Source organism: Gouania willdenowi, chromosome 10, assembly GCF_900634775.1.
Source record: "Gouania willdenowi chromosome 10, fGouWil2.1, whole genome shotgun sequence".
NCBI classification, from domain to species: Eukaryota; Metazoa; Chordata; class Actinopteri; order Blenniiformes; family Gobiesocidae; genus Gouania; species Gouania willdenowi.
In genome coordinates, this window is record NC_041053.1 from 3970947 (window position 1) to 3983857 (window position 12911).

Here is a 12911-nt window from a genome sequence, read left to right on the forward strand (position 1 = left end):
GAGAACTAATATTTTATATTCTATGCGAAACTTAACTGGAAGCCAGTGCAGAGTAGCAAGAATGGGGGTGATGTGGGATGTTCTAGAAGCACCAGTTAAAAGTCTGGCAGCAGCGTTCTGAACGATCTGGAGTCTGTTTAGGGTCGACTTATTAAAACAAGTAAAAACAGAATTACAGTAGTCAATACGAGATGATATAAATGCGTGTATGACCAGTTCCAGATCTGATTTTGATAAAAGATGCCTTACTTTAGAGATATTTAATGAGCCTTTTAGCCATGCTAGCTCAAAGTTATCTGTAGCCCATTCACACGTAAGTGAGAAAATATGAGGCTGAAAGAAGAGCAGGAAGTATTTATTTGATTCTCCTATCCTGGAGCAAGGAGAAGCGTAGCTGGAGTTGCAGTGATTCTCAAACTGTGGTACGTCTACTACCGGTGGTACGCTGATACCTGGTGAGAAGCAACAATTTGAGAACCACTGTTTACAAGGACATGCCATTCAGACGGAGAAGTGTGGAGCGTGACTACATGTCATCTCAAGATGAATACATACAATTGGGAGACATGGAGATGTGAGAAAGACAAATAAGTTTAACCAAATAAATAAATAATGTTATTTATTTTTTAAATTGTTTGTTTTGTTTTTCTTTGCTATCTCTTATTTATGAAGGAGAAATCTTATTCTATCCTTTATTTATTCTGAATAACACTCCACACCTAATAACATAACCTAATATATTTTATAGAGCTGAATTTGTCAGTTCATTTATTTCATTATTTTCCCTCATAATTATTATTTGAGATGTAATTTACTTAATTTTGAAGGTAAATTGGTGGCAAAAGTGTCTCCTATTCTGTGTCTGAACCAGAGTTAAGCAAGATTATTGGCCCTTTAAGGTCAGACAGAATTAAAGTTAAGTTGAGTCGAACAATCATATTGTCTTTTGCTCTGTGTGTTTATCCCATTCGTAGGAGTGACCAGCCCCAGCACGGTTTGGAGAGCTTCCTTAAATGCTTGGAAGTTACTTAACTTTAAACTATCTCATTTATATCTATCAATTATTAAGAATTTCAGGAGGACCCTCTTTAAATCTCAGGCGACCCAGATTGGACCACCAACCCAATGTTGATAACATTTCATTTTAACCTTAAAAATGTCTAAACCCAGTGAAAGTGTTTTATGGTCTTGCATGCTACAGTAAGTGCTGGTGGGAAAAGAAAATGATTGGAGTGTTTTGAGGTATATCATTTTCCTATGATAAAATATAAATCAAAAATCAGAGGGATGTTGGCCCCTCCCTTCCCTTTTTTACATAAGAATACATTTGGATTCTTAAAACTATATGATAAATATCGTTGAAAATCACTTAGCTTAAGTAGAGTTCATTATGGCCTAATGAGTATGTGTTTGAAGGTTGGATGTACAAAGAGGTGTATATACTCTGTACTCTGTAGTGTTATAAATGGGTTAATAACACATTTATAACACTAAATAGCACAGCGTGTGAGATTTCCCTGGTTTAATTCTATGGGTTTGTTGTTTTTTTTTTACACACATTTATATTGTTTTTGTTTGGTGTATTTTTCTGTAATGTATGTTTTTTGGAGTCAATATGTGTATTTGTGTACCTTCTGTTGTGTTTTTGTGCATTTTTTGTATAAATAAAGTTTTTTTTGTTGCCATTGTAGTGTGATTCTGGAGTCATTTTGTTTAATTTTGTTCATTTCTGTTATTTTGTGTATTTTTTTGTATAAATATTTAGTTTTGTGCATTTCTGTTGTCATTTTAGTGTATTTTTTGTATAAGTATTTAGTTTAGTGTATTTTGAGTCATTTTCATATTTTTGTTGTCGTTTGGTGTATTTTTCTGTAATATACGTTTTTTCTCTCTCTCACACGCGCTGCAGAGAAATTTGTAGCTTTCAACACAGCAGCCATTGCCATCAATCACTTCCTGGTGAGGTCTGTCCGGTCTAAATAGCGTACGGTCAAACTAACGTTTTGAAATGACATCATCTCCTAAAAAGAAAAGGGGTTTATTTTGGGGTGCAAAATAAAACAGCGTGTGCGAATTCCCTGGTTTAGTTCTATGGGACATGAACATGATAAATGTGTTTGTTGTTTTTTTTTTACTCACTTTTATATTTTTTTTTGTTTGGTGTATTTTTCTGTAATGTATGTTTTTTGGAGTCATTATGTGTATTTGTGTATCTTTCTGTTGTGTTTTTGTGCATTTTTGTATAATTATAGTTATTTGTTGCCATTTTAGTGTGATTCTGTTGTCATTTTGTGTAATTTTTGTAAAAATATTTAGTTTTGTGTATTTTGAGTCATTTTTATATTTTTGCTGTATTTTTCTGTAATGTATGTTTTTTGGAGTCATGTGTATTTTTTATTCTTTCAGTTGTCTTTTTGTGCATTTTTTTATTTTTATTTTACTCATTTAGTATATTTAAATAAATAAATAAATAAATACTGTGTGTGTGTGTTCCGTGAAATGTTTGAGACGCTGATAACGAAACTCCATAGTGATTGTAGCGCCAATCAGAAAAGTAACAAAACTGTGCAAAAAAAAAAAATGTAAAGCTCCAAACTACATGAGTGAGTAAGTAAATTAAAGTATTATCTACTATTCAGCTGTCTCTTTTAAAAAAAAAACAAAAATCTTTTTGTACCTTCAAACCGAGTGGTCAGAGCTTAGCTTCCATGCACGGCGCCACAGAGAATCTGTAGTTTTCCAGATGGAGAATTGAACAGGTTGAGGTCAAAATCGACTCTAGTGAAACAGCGCGTTATTGAACAACACTTATATGGTTTAAACAATGGGAAACGTGTCTGCAGAAGACTCACCAGTGGCTGACGGTTTCAAATGATCAAATGATTCAGAGAGCTCCGTGTTCCAGTCTAAACTATCTCCCTCTCTCTCACTCGTGTGTTTACAGTCTGTGTCTGCTTTGCTGTGTGCGCAGCGATTGGCTCTGGCCGCACATGTGACTCTTGCTCGTGTGACGAGCTGTGTAGTGAAATAGATATAGATGGTGCGCTAGCGCCCCCCTCACATTCTGAGGTCAAAAGTTTAATAGGTTTCATTTCAGGGCCGTCCAGAAGAATTAAAATAAACATTTTGAAATGACCCAATTACTCCAAAATAAGAGATACACACACTTGGGGTATTTGGAACCCGTTGACTAAGTTTCAGGTCGAATTCGCACCGCGTCGACACACACACACACACACACAGACGTCCCTTGCTTTTTAGTTAGATACTAGGGGGGAAAAATACATGTATTTGTATTGAACCGTTTCGGTACAGGACGCTCGGTTCGGGTACAGGATTGTGCACGGGTGAGTTCCCGGAACGGAACGGAAGTTGCGTGTGTTTACTTCTCCCTGCAGCTACATGTGCAGCTAGCTAATGCTAGTGAGAAACCAGAGCAGGAGAACCCTTCCCTTTTGCGAAAGTCTCCTGCTTGGGAACACTTAAAATTAAAAAATAAAAACGAGTGCAGTGTGCCGACATTGTTCAGCTGAGATCAGGTATGTTTTCCGGGAACACGAGGATTGATACCTCTGATTGCTGATGTTAGCCTAACTGACCACTGCAGGGCTCCGGTCAGAGAGCACACGAGACATCTAATGGCAAGGCAAGGCAAGGCAAATTTATTTATATAGCGCATTTCATACTCAAGGCAACTCAATGTGCTTTACATGATAAAACATTCAATTGTTTAAAATCAATAAGAACATTTAAAATCATCAGTAAAATCAATAAGAACATTTAAAATCATCAGTAAAATCAATTAAAATCATCAGTAAAATCATCATGACATCAACAACATGACAAAAAGTCTCTCTCTCAATCATATGCAGTAGAGAAAAAAAGTGCCTTTAACTTTGATTTAAAAATGTTCACATTAGATGCTGACTTCAGCTCCGCTGGCAGTTTGTTCCACTTCTTTGCAGCATAACAACTAAAAGCAGCATCACCATGTTTACTGTGAACTCTGGGCTCCACTATCTGATCTGTGTCCATAGATCTGAGAGACCTGCTGGGTTCATACCTGACTAACATGTCACTGATGTATTCTGGACCAAACCCATTCACAGATTTATACACCAGCAGCAGAACTTTAAAGTCTATTCTGAGGCTGACTGGGAGCCAGTGTAAAGACTTTAAAACTGGAGTAATGTGCTTTGACCTCTTTGTTCTGGTTAAGACCCGAGCTGCAGCGTTCTGAACCAGCTGTAGATGTTTGATGCTCTTTTGGGGGATTCCTGTCAGAAGACCATTACAATAGTCCAGTCTGTTGGAGATAAAAGCATGGACCAGTTTTTCCTGATCTTTCTGAGCCATTAAACCTTTCACTCTGGAGATGTTCTTTAGGTGGTAGAAGATGTTTTTGTGATAGATTTGATCTGACTGCTGAATGTAAGATCTGAGTCAATCAGAACACCAAGGTTTTTGACTTGGTCTTTAGCTTTTAAAGATCCAGACTCAGATACTTCGTCCTCTTTTCCTTGTTACCAAAGACAATCACCTCCATCTTGTCATGGTTTAGTTGAAGGAAGTTTTCACTCATCCAGCAGTTTACTTTTTCTAAACAGTCACACAACACCTCAATGGGACCATGGTCATCTGGGTTCAGTGATAGATATAGTTGCGTGTCATCTGCATAGCTCTGATAATCAATCTTACAGTTCTGTAAAATTTGTCCTAAAGGAAGCATGTAAAGGTTAAACAGAAGGGGTCCAAGAACAGATCCCTGAGGAACCCCACAGGACATTGGTAATCTGTCAGATTCAAAGTTTCCAATGCTTACAAAATAGCTTCGCTCCTCCAAGTATGACTTAAACCATTGCTTACTTTTCCATTTAGTCCAACCCATGTTTGCAATCTGTGCAACAAAATTGTATGATCTACAGTGTCAAATGCAGACTTAGATCCAACAGAATGAGAACAGATACTTTTCCTGAATCAGTGTTCAACCTTATGTCATTGATCACTTTGATAAGAGCAGTTTCAGTGCTGTGATGAGAACGAAAACCTGACTGAAATTTATCAAATATTTTGTTGAATGTTAAGAATTGACTCAGTTGGTTGAAGACCACCTTCTCAATGATCTTGGCCATGAATGGAAGGTTGCTGATTGGTCTATAGTTAGCCAGTATAGAGGCATCCAGTGTTCTCTTTTTTAACAGCGGTTTCACAGCAGCTACTTTCAGGGATTTTGGTACGGTGCCTGATTGGAATGAGCAGTTAATTATCTGACACAAATCAGTGACAATTGACTTTACAACAGTTTTAAAGAAGTTTGAGGGTTTTGTGTCAAGGCAACACGTTGATGGATTCAGCTGCTGAACAGTCTCCTCTATTGTTTTTGGGTTCACTGTAATAAACTCTAACATTGTAGTTGACTCATCCCTCAGTGGTTGAAGCTGTTCAAGCTTTTTGTGATTTTGCTGGTTTGTTCTGATGTTTGACCTCATTGATTGTATTTTTTCATTGAAATATACAGCAAATTCATTGCATTTTCCAGCTGACAGTAATTCAGGGGCTATCTGATCTGGGGGGGTTGTGAGCTTTTCAATTACAGAAAACAACGTGCGAGAGTTGTTGACATTTTTGGCAATAATTTCAGAAAAGTATTGCTGCCTTGCTTTGAACAAGCCATCATTGAATTTTCGCAGACTTATTTTGTACAGTTCTAGATGAATTTGGAGTTTTGTTGATCTCCATTTACGCTCAGCTCTTCTACAGTCAGATTTCAAATTCTGCATTATCTCAGTCCTCCTCCAAGGTGTTTTCTGTGTGTTTGGTTTTCTCTTAGTTTTGATTGGAGCCACCACATCTATGACATTACAGACTTTTCTATTATACTCATCCAGAAGATCATCAACTGTCTCAGCACTCAATGTTGGTGTCATTGCTATGGCTTCCATAAACTGTGCACATGTGTTCTCATTTATGTACCTTTTCTTTAAACACACATAACTAGGGGGAACAGATGTTACAGTCTCTAGGTAAAAAAAGACACAGAAATGATCAGATAGAGCTAAGTCTCTTACATCAACAGCAGAGATATCAACACCTTTAGAGATAACCAGATCCAAAGTGTGACCTTGAGTGTGTGTCGGACCAGTCACATGTTGTGTAAGACCAAAAGTATCCATTAAAGCATACAGTTCTTTGGCAGTATTGTCCATGTTATTGTCTACATGAATATTTAAGTCACCTGTTATTATTAAAAAGTTGTATTCAGTGCATACAACTGACAGCAGTTCAGCAAACTCATCCATGAATTCTCCAGAATATTTTGGGGGTCTATAAACGACTAAAAACAGAACTCTTGATGGATATGGATATTGGATATTAACTGTTTACTGATGAACTGTATGTGCACAGCGATGCATCTGGTACAGAGTAGCAGTTTCTAGAAATGTACAACAAGAATAAAAGACTAAATTAACATTGTGTACTACATAAATCAAAATGCTGTAAATAAACACTCACAATAAGCAGAGATTACATTCGTCAATATTAACCTCATAATATATATATATTGAAACCACACAGCATATAAATGTAAACTGGAAACAATCTGAGGCTAACAAATTTACCAACCGTTAGCTTAAACAATGCTAAATCACAATCCTGCCGACGGCTGAAACTCACATTAAAGGATGCAAAATACACACCAGGAACTAAACAACACTATCAGAAAAGGTAAAGAACATGTATATTAATTTCCCATCACTATGAACATAACTTACATCATCAGTGACTGCTGCACCACTGCAAACATTTCCACAGTCAAACGTAGTGAGAAAAGGGGAAACACAACATAGACACCTTTCAAAATAAGAGCGCACATTTCAAAATAAAAGCATCAGTACGCATTAGTCTACAACTTGAAGAATTCTTAACAACGACAAATATGCTAACTCACTTGAAACGGCACCACTCGAGTGTGAATATCACTGTGACAAGAAAGAAAACGTCCTTAGTGCACACAACTGCCATCAGAGTCTTTATAGCAGCGGATAAAAGCTGTTAACGAGCTGTGAGGAGCTTATTTTTTAATAACATTTTATGTATTTTTTGTTTGAGAATGTTATTATTACCAGGCGGCACTTTACAACAGTACAGTATTTATTTATTTATTTTTATATTCTGTATAATGTTAAAATCATTGTTGATTTACTAAAGTTATGAATAAGGCACATTAATGTTTATCATTTGTAACTACCAGCAGATCTGCACTTACTGCAGACAATGTGGACAAGTACATTTTTCTGGCCAAAAATATGAAGGTTTAAACTCAGGGCTACATGCTGAAACTGTGCTGTACTTTGTGTTTGTTAAAAGCTGTGATCCTTTTTCTATTTCTATGTATTTTTTGTTTGAGAATATTATAACCAGGCAGCACTTTACAAGTATTGTATTTTTTTAACTTTATTTTTATATTCTGTATAATGTTAAATACATTGTTGGTTTACTAAAGTTTCAAATAAACAACAAGCAAATTTATGTTTTGCATTTTGTATCATACTGTACCGAAAATGAACCGAACCGTGACCTCAAAACCGAGGTACGTATCGAACCGTGATTTACACACCTAATAAATACAAACAATTAGAAAACAAAGTATTTTTATATTCTCTGCCAACTATTAGCATGGTTATACCATTCAATGACATGACTGTGCACTTTGAGTTTGGCTTAAAATAAAATATCAAGATGTGGGGACACAGCACACCCCCTATTGTGTCTGTTAACTAGTGATAGACCAGGACTTTTTCAGTTCTAAATATTAAACCTATGCTTTAGAAGTTTCTGCTACAACCAAAATGTGATAAATTCTCCACATCAGTGAATCCACATTTTAATGCCCACATATTAATAGATGAACACATACAGAACAGAGACACATAGAATCAGATCGTTTTACAGTTTTAGTTACTTACCAACCTCAGTTGCCCAGGCAACAATGTCAGCCTATAGCAATTAGGTTCCCAAAGCATGAGTGTGAGTAGTTGGGTTTGTCCAATCATACATTTAGGAGAGTGCAGTGACCTTTTAGCTATGAGGTGCTAATACTGGCTCTCAGACTCATAATTATCAAAGTACTTCAGTCTTATCACATTTTAGGAAACTTCTAGATATATTAGACACATTTTTAATAAAATTAGCTTCTTCTTTTTTTTAATTCTTTTGTATCTTTCTCTTGTCTTTTTGTGCATTTTTTGTATAATTAATGTTTTTTTGTTGCCATTGTATTGTGATTCTGGAGTCATTTTTTGTATTTTTAGGAATTGTGCATTTCTGTTGTCATTTTAGTGTATTTTAAGTCATTTTCATGTTTTTGTTGTCGTTTGGTGTATTTTTCTGTAATGGATGTATTTTGGAGTCATGTCATGTTTTGTATCTTTCTGTTGTGTTTTTGTGCATTTTTTCTGTAAATACAGTTTTTTGTTGCCATTGTAGTGTAATACTAGAGTAATTTTGTATATTTTTGGACATTTCTATTGTTGTTCTGTGTACTCTATGTTTAAATATTGTTTAGTTTTTTGTTTTTTTTTACTCATTTAGTATATATTTATTTTTATTATGAATACTGTGTGTGTGTGTACCTCTACCTCCTCCGTGCGTTACCTCTTACACACGCGTCATACACATAATATGTGTGTGTGTCTACCTCTCTCTCACACGTGCGCGCACGTCATGCACATAATCCGTCAGGTTGTTGAGAGATTTTAAAAAGAAGAAGAAAAAAAAAAGAGAGAGACCCAAAAGTACCACAAAAAGATAAACGTTTTGCAACACAACTCTCTCTCTCTCTTGCGCAGAACAAACGTTAATCATAGTGAAGCCGTGTTGTAGACCCATCCGCTCACAAAAACGTTACATTCCTCTGCCTTAAGAACCAGATAGTTTAGTTGGCTAATGCTAGTATATCAGAGTGAGCACGGCTGCTCAGATGCCTCCCTCCGGTCTAAACTATCTTCTTGTATTTACCGTCTGTGTATGCTTGACTTTGTGCAGCGATTGGCTCTGGCTGGACATGTGACTCTTGCTTGGGTGAGGAGCTGTGCAGTGATATAGATATAGATGGTGCGCTAGTGCCCCCTCACATTCTGAGGTAAAAAGGTGCCGTCCAGAAGTGAAATAAAATTAAAATAAACATTTTGAAATGACCAAATTACTCCTAGGTACTTGGAAGCCGTCGACAAAGTTTCAGGTCGAACGAGCACCACGTGAGGGAGATATTTTCGCCACACACACACTGACACACACAGACTTTTCCGTCTTTTAGAGATAGATGATCTTTGAGGCTTGCCTAGGCTTTTTTGATTGGTTGAAGTTACCAGCATCTCAGCTGGCTGCCTGTGGGTGTGTCTGGGGTGTGTGTGTATGTGATGACAAAGACAAACATGAGGGATGATTCCTAGATTTACACATAAACCATAATAATGAGTTCAGCATATTCAAATAATCTTTGTGACTTCATATCTTGAAATATCAAGTATTATGAGACAGTTTGATACCAAACATGACTAGAAAATAGCCTAGTGGTACTTCAGGAACTGGTTAATGAATTATACTTGTAATTACTTGTAAACAAATAAATAATATTCACAAAGGTCCAGAGGAGTCAGAAGATCTCACTCCCCCTAATTTCCTTGCTCCACAGCATATTGAAAAAAGAGTCAATGACATCACAGAGACCTGTAGGTGCGGTGTGTGTACTGACGACACCGACGTGTTGCAGCTACCAGGAAGCGGTAATGTCTGGGTCTGCGGGCTGAATGTTCAAGCTCTAAAAACTATTTGCGGCAAATGACAAACGCCGTGGGTGGATGGAGTGTACGCAACTGGTGAGTGCTTTGAACGATCCTGTACGGAGTTTCCATAGACACGCTCTGCTCCGACCCAGAACCCGATGCTGTTCCTCCCACGGCTCTCTGAGGTCTGCCATTTAACTACCCCTGGCAGGAGGCTTGCCCGGCGGTGGGACCAGGGATAGCGAATAGGCGAAGAGACAGAGATGGGCGTTAGTGTGAGGTCAGAGTGAGAGGCTGAACAAGGGAGTGAACCGGTGGTGTGGGAAAAGCGAGTGGACAAGTGACTGACGCTGCACAGGCATTTTGCAGGTTGTTACAACTTGTATTTCTCCACCCAGCCTCTTACGGGAGGCCTGGGATGTGTCCTTGTGTGACAGTTCACCACAGGGGTCAGGGGTCAATGGGACAGTTCTGTGATCTTTACAGCATCCCAAAAGCATCTGTTTGTGAAAGGGGAGAAGACGGGGGTTCTTCCCCCTGTGTGGAGTCATAAAAAGAGTTTGAACTGAAAAGTTCAAAGTGTTAGAGCCAGTCTTCTTGGCTCCGTTATTGTGTTCAATGGAAGCATAGTGGGGTTAGCTTTGCACCTCAAAGATGCTGGAGCAATATTCTGTAAAGTGATAAAAAAACAGGCTCCTTGGTTAATCCTGTTAGAAAGAGGGTCTTTAGGCTAAAGTTCAGCTTGGAGTGGTTCGGTTCGTTACAAGAGTTATTTTATTTTAAACATGATTCTGCTCAACTATGGCAAACCTGCTCCTGGAGAATCTATGGATGGGTGATGTCCTGTGGTTTACAACTGGAACAAGATTTAATCATTTATTTAGCTCAGTTTGAGTGAAGCAATCACTAAGTTTTGGATCTCACTGCACAAAAGTAACAAAACATGCCTGCAACGGGATTTCTTTAGTTAGTATTGTGTGTTTTTTTATTTGGAACTCCAGAAAAAAGTATTGAACTGTTTTAAGGTATAGAATTTTGTTTCAAGTGGATTTTTTTTATTTATAACAAAAGGTAGTTTTGGTGTTGATTTTATTTTATTTCATCTAAACAATTAAAAAAAGGAATAACAAGCGCCTCTCCATGTCAGTGTCTGTGTGTGCTTATTATTTTACAGGGGTATTTTGAAGGTTTAAAGGGCCAAGACACACTTAAGTATTTATGTTTGTGTTGTTAAATGTAAGGTTTAATCAGAGTTGAAGTTCTCTATCGGGTCAGTTGGCGTGGATATTTCTTTAAGACACACCAATACGTGGCCCATGAAAATGGTGCTCACAATGTCTATTTTTTAATTCGACTATCCTAGTTGGTAGAAATTTAGCCCTTACTCACTCATTCTCTCTCACTTGCTCTTTTTTAGCCTGGAACAAACATGGTGGAGTACCTCCATGAGGCCAAGGCATCCAGACCATACCCCTGGGAAAAGACAATCAGCATGCATCTCAGGCCTTTGTCATTGTTGCTGGACAGGCTTTGGAACACGACGTCCTGCTTCAGGCCATCAATGTCTGCTTCAAGGCATTCTTCTTTCAGACATTAAGTACCCAAAGCAGTGTGAACATGTGCTGTCTATGGAATGCCAGGATGGGAGTCCAAACTGGTAAAGTTTCTTCAAACTAGAATACGTGCTTGCAAGAAGAGCTTGTTACTACCAGGCAAGAAGGCGTTTGAAAAATGGACGCTAGGCCTGTTAACTGTTGTCAGTTATTTTGCACTGAAAGTTTTACTGACACTAATTTGCACTGTTCCAGTTCTTAACCTGAATGAAAGAACATTTTATATTGTGGATATTTTGCTATAATAAATTTCAAGGCGGCGCCCTGTTAAGATTCCAGTATTGTTTAAGAGTTTATTGCATAATATATGCTTTACATGACCAAATATAGCTTGCATTTTCTTATAGGTTTGTAATTGGAACAGTTTTATAGATGAGTAGTCTATTGCAATTTATTTTCTTATATATTGTACTTCAATGTGATAGAATTAATTTGTCATATTGGTTAATTAGACCAAGCATTCGGGTAGAAAAAATAACAAATACATGTGGTTGAAACAACCCAGAATTGTTGTTAAATTGACCCAGCATTTGGGTAGAATATTTTACTCATCTGTTGGGTTAAATGGACCAACCCATTTTGCTGGGTCAAAAAAACTCATCCTGGGCAGATGCAGTCTGGAATAGTATCGGTGTGCCACATCTTCGACAGAAAGAACAGACTACACTCGCAATAAAATCCTGTCGGTTTTCACCAGGGCCTCCATCTCTTCGCCCCTTATTTGGAATACAGTTTACATTTGCCATGATGATCGACGGCAGGACGGGTTTGTATCTCCAGCGCCTAGCCTTTAGCTTAGCCCCAGCTTGACATCCTCAAAAGGGTTTTTTCAACTCCCGTTGAATCGGGTGTACAATCCCTCTGGATTTCACTCGTGGGAGGAGGAGTTTCTACCACGTGTACGTTATGACACATGGTAACAATCACACACTACCAATCACAGTCAAAAGCACAACACAGAGCTAGGCGGACTTGCTGCCACTGCTTTTGGCACATACGTGGGTAATCTAAGTAATTTTACCAAAATTGATACATACATTTAAAGGCCATTGCAGAGTTCTCTTTGGACATGTTGCTAGTTGAAAAATGAATGTTGCTACATCTCTTTGAAAATGTTCTTGAATTTTTTTTTTTGTCATAGAAAAGTTAAATACTACATGAGAAGGCTATCTTCGGCACAAAGAAAATACATAATGTTCCAATGCAAAGCTGTACTTAACTCCATTCTAACCTCCTATTAATTCAATTTAACTTTATTTATATCACCCCAATTACAATAAATTATTATGAAAAGTAAGCTACAGCTGTGCCATTGAAGCTCCAGGACTAGGACCGTATGGCTGTGCTTAGCAGGAGACACACAATCCAATCTGTACATGCAATTATAAACGAGGAAATTCCCCTTAGAATTGACTCCCCTGTGGCTCAAAGTGGAAATGAGTCATATTAAAAAACCATTATACTCCAGTGTGGACTTGGTGGGTAATCCTGGAAAAGGACCGATAGCAATGCG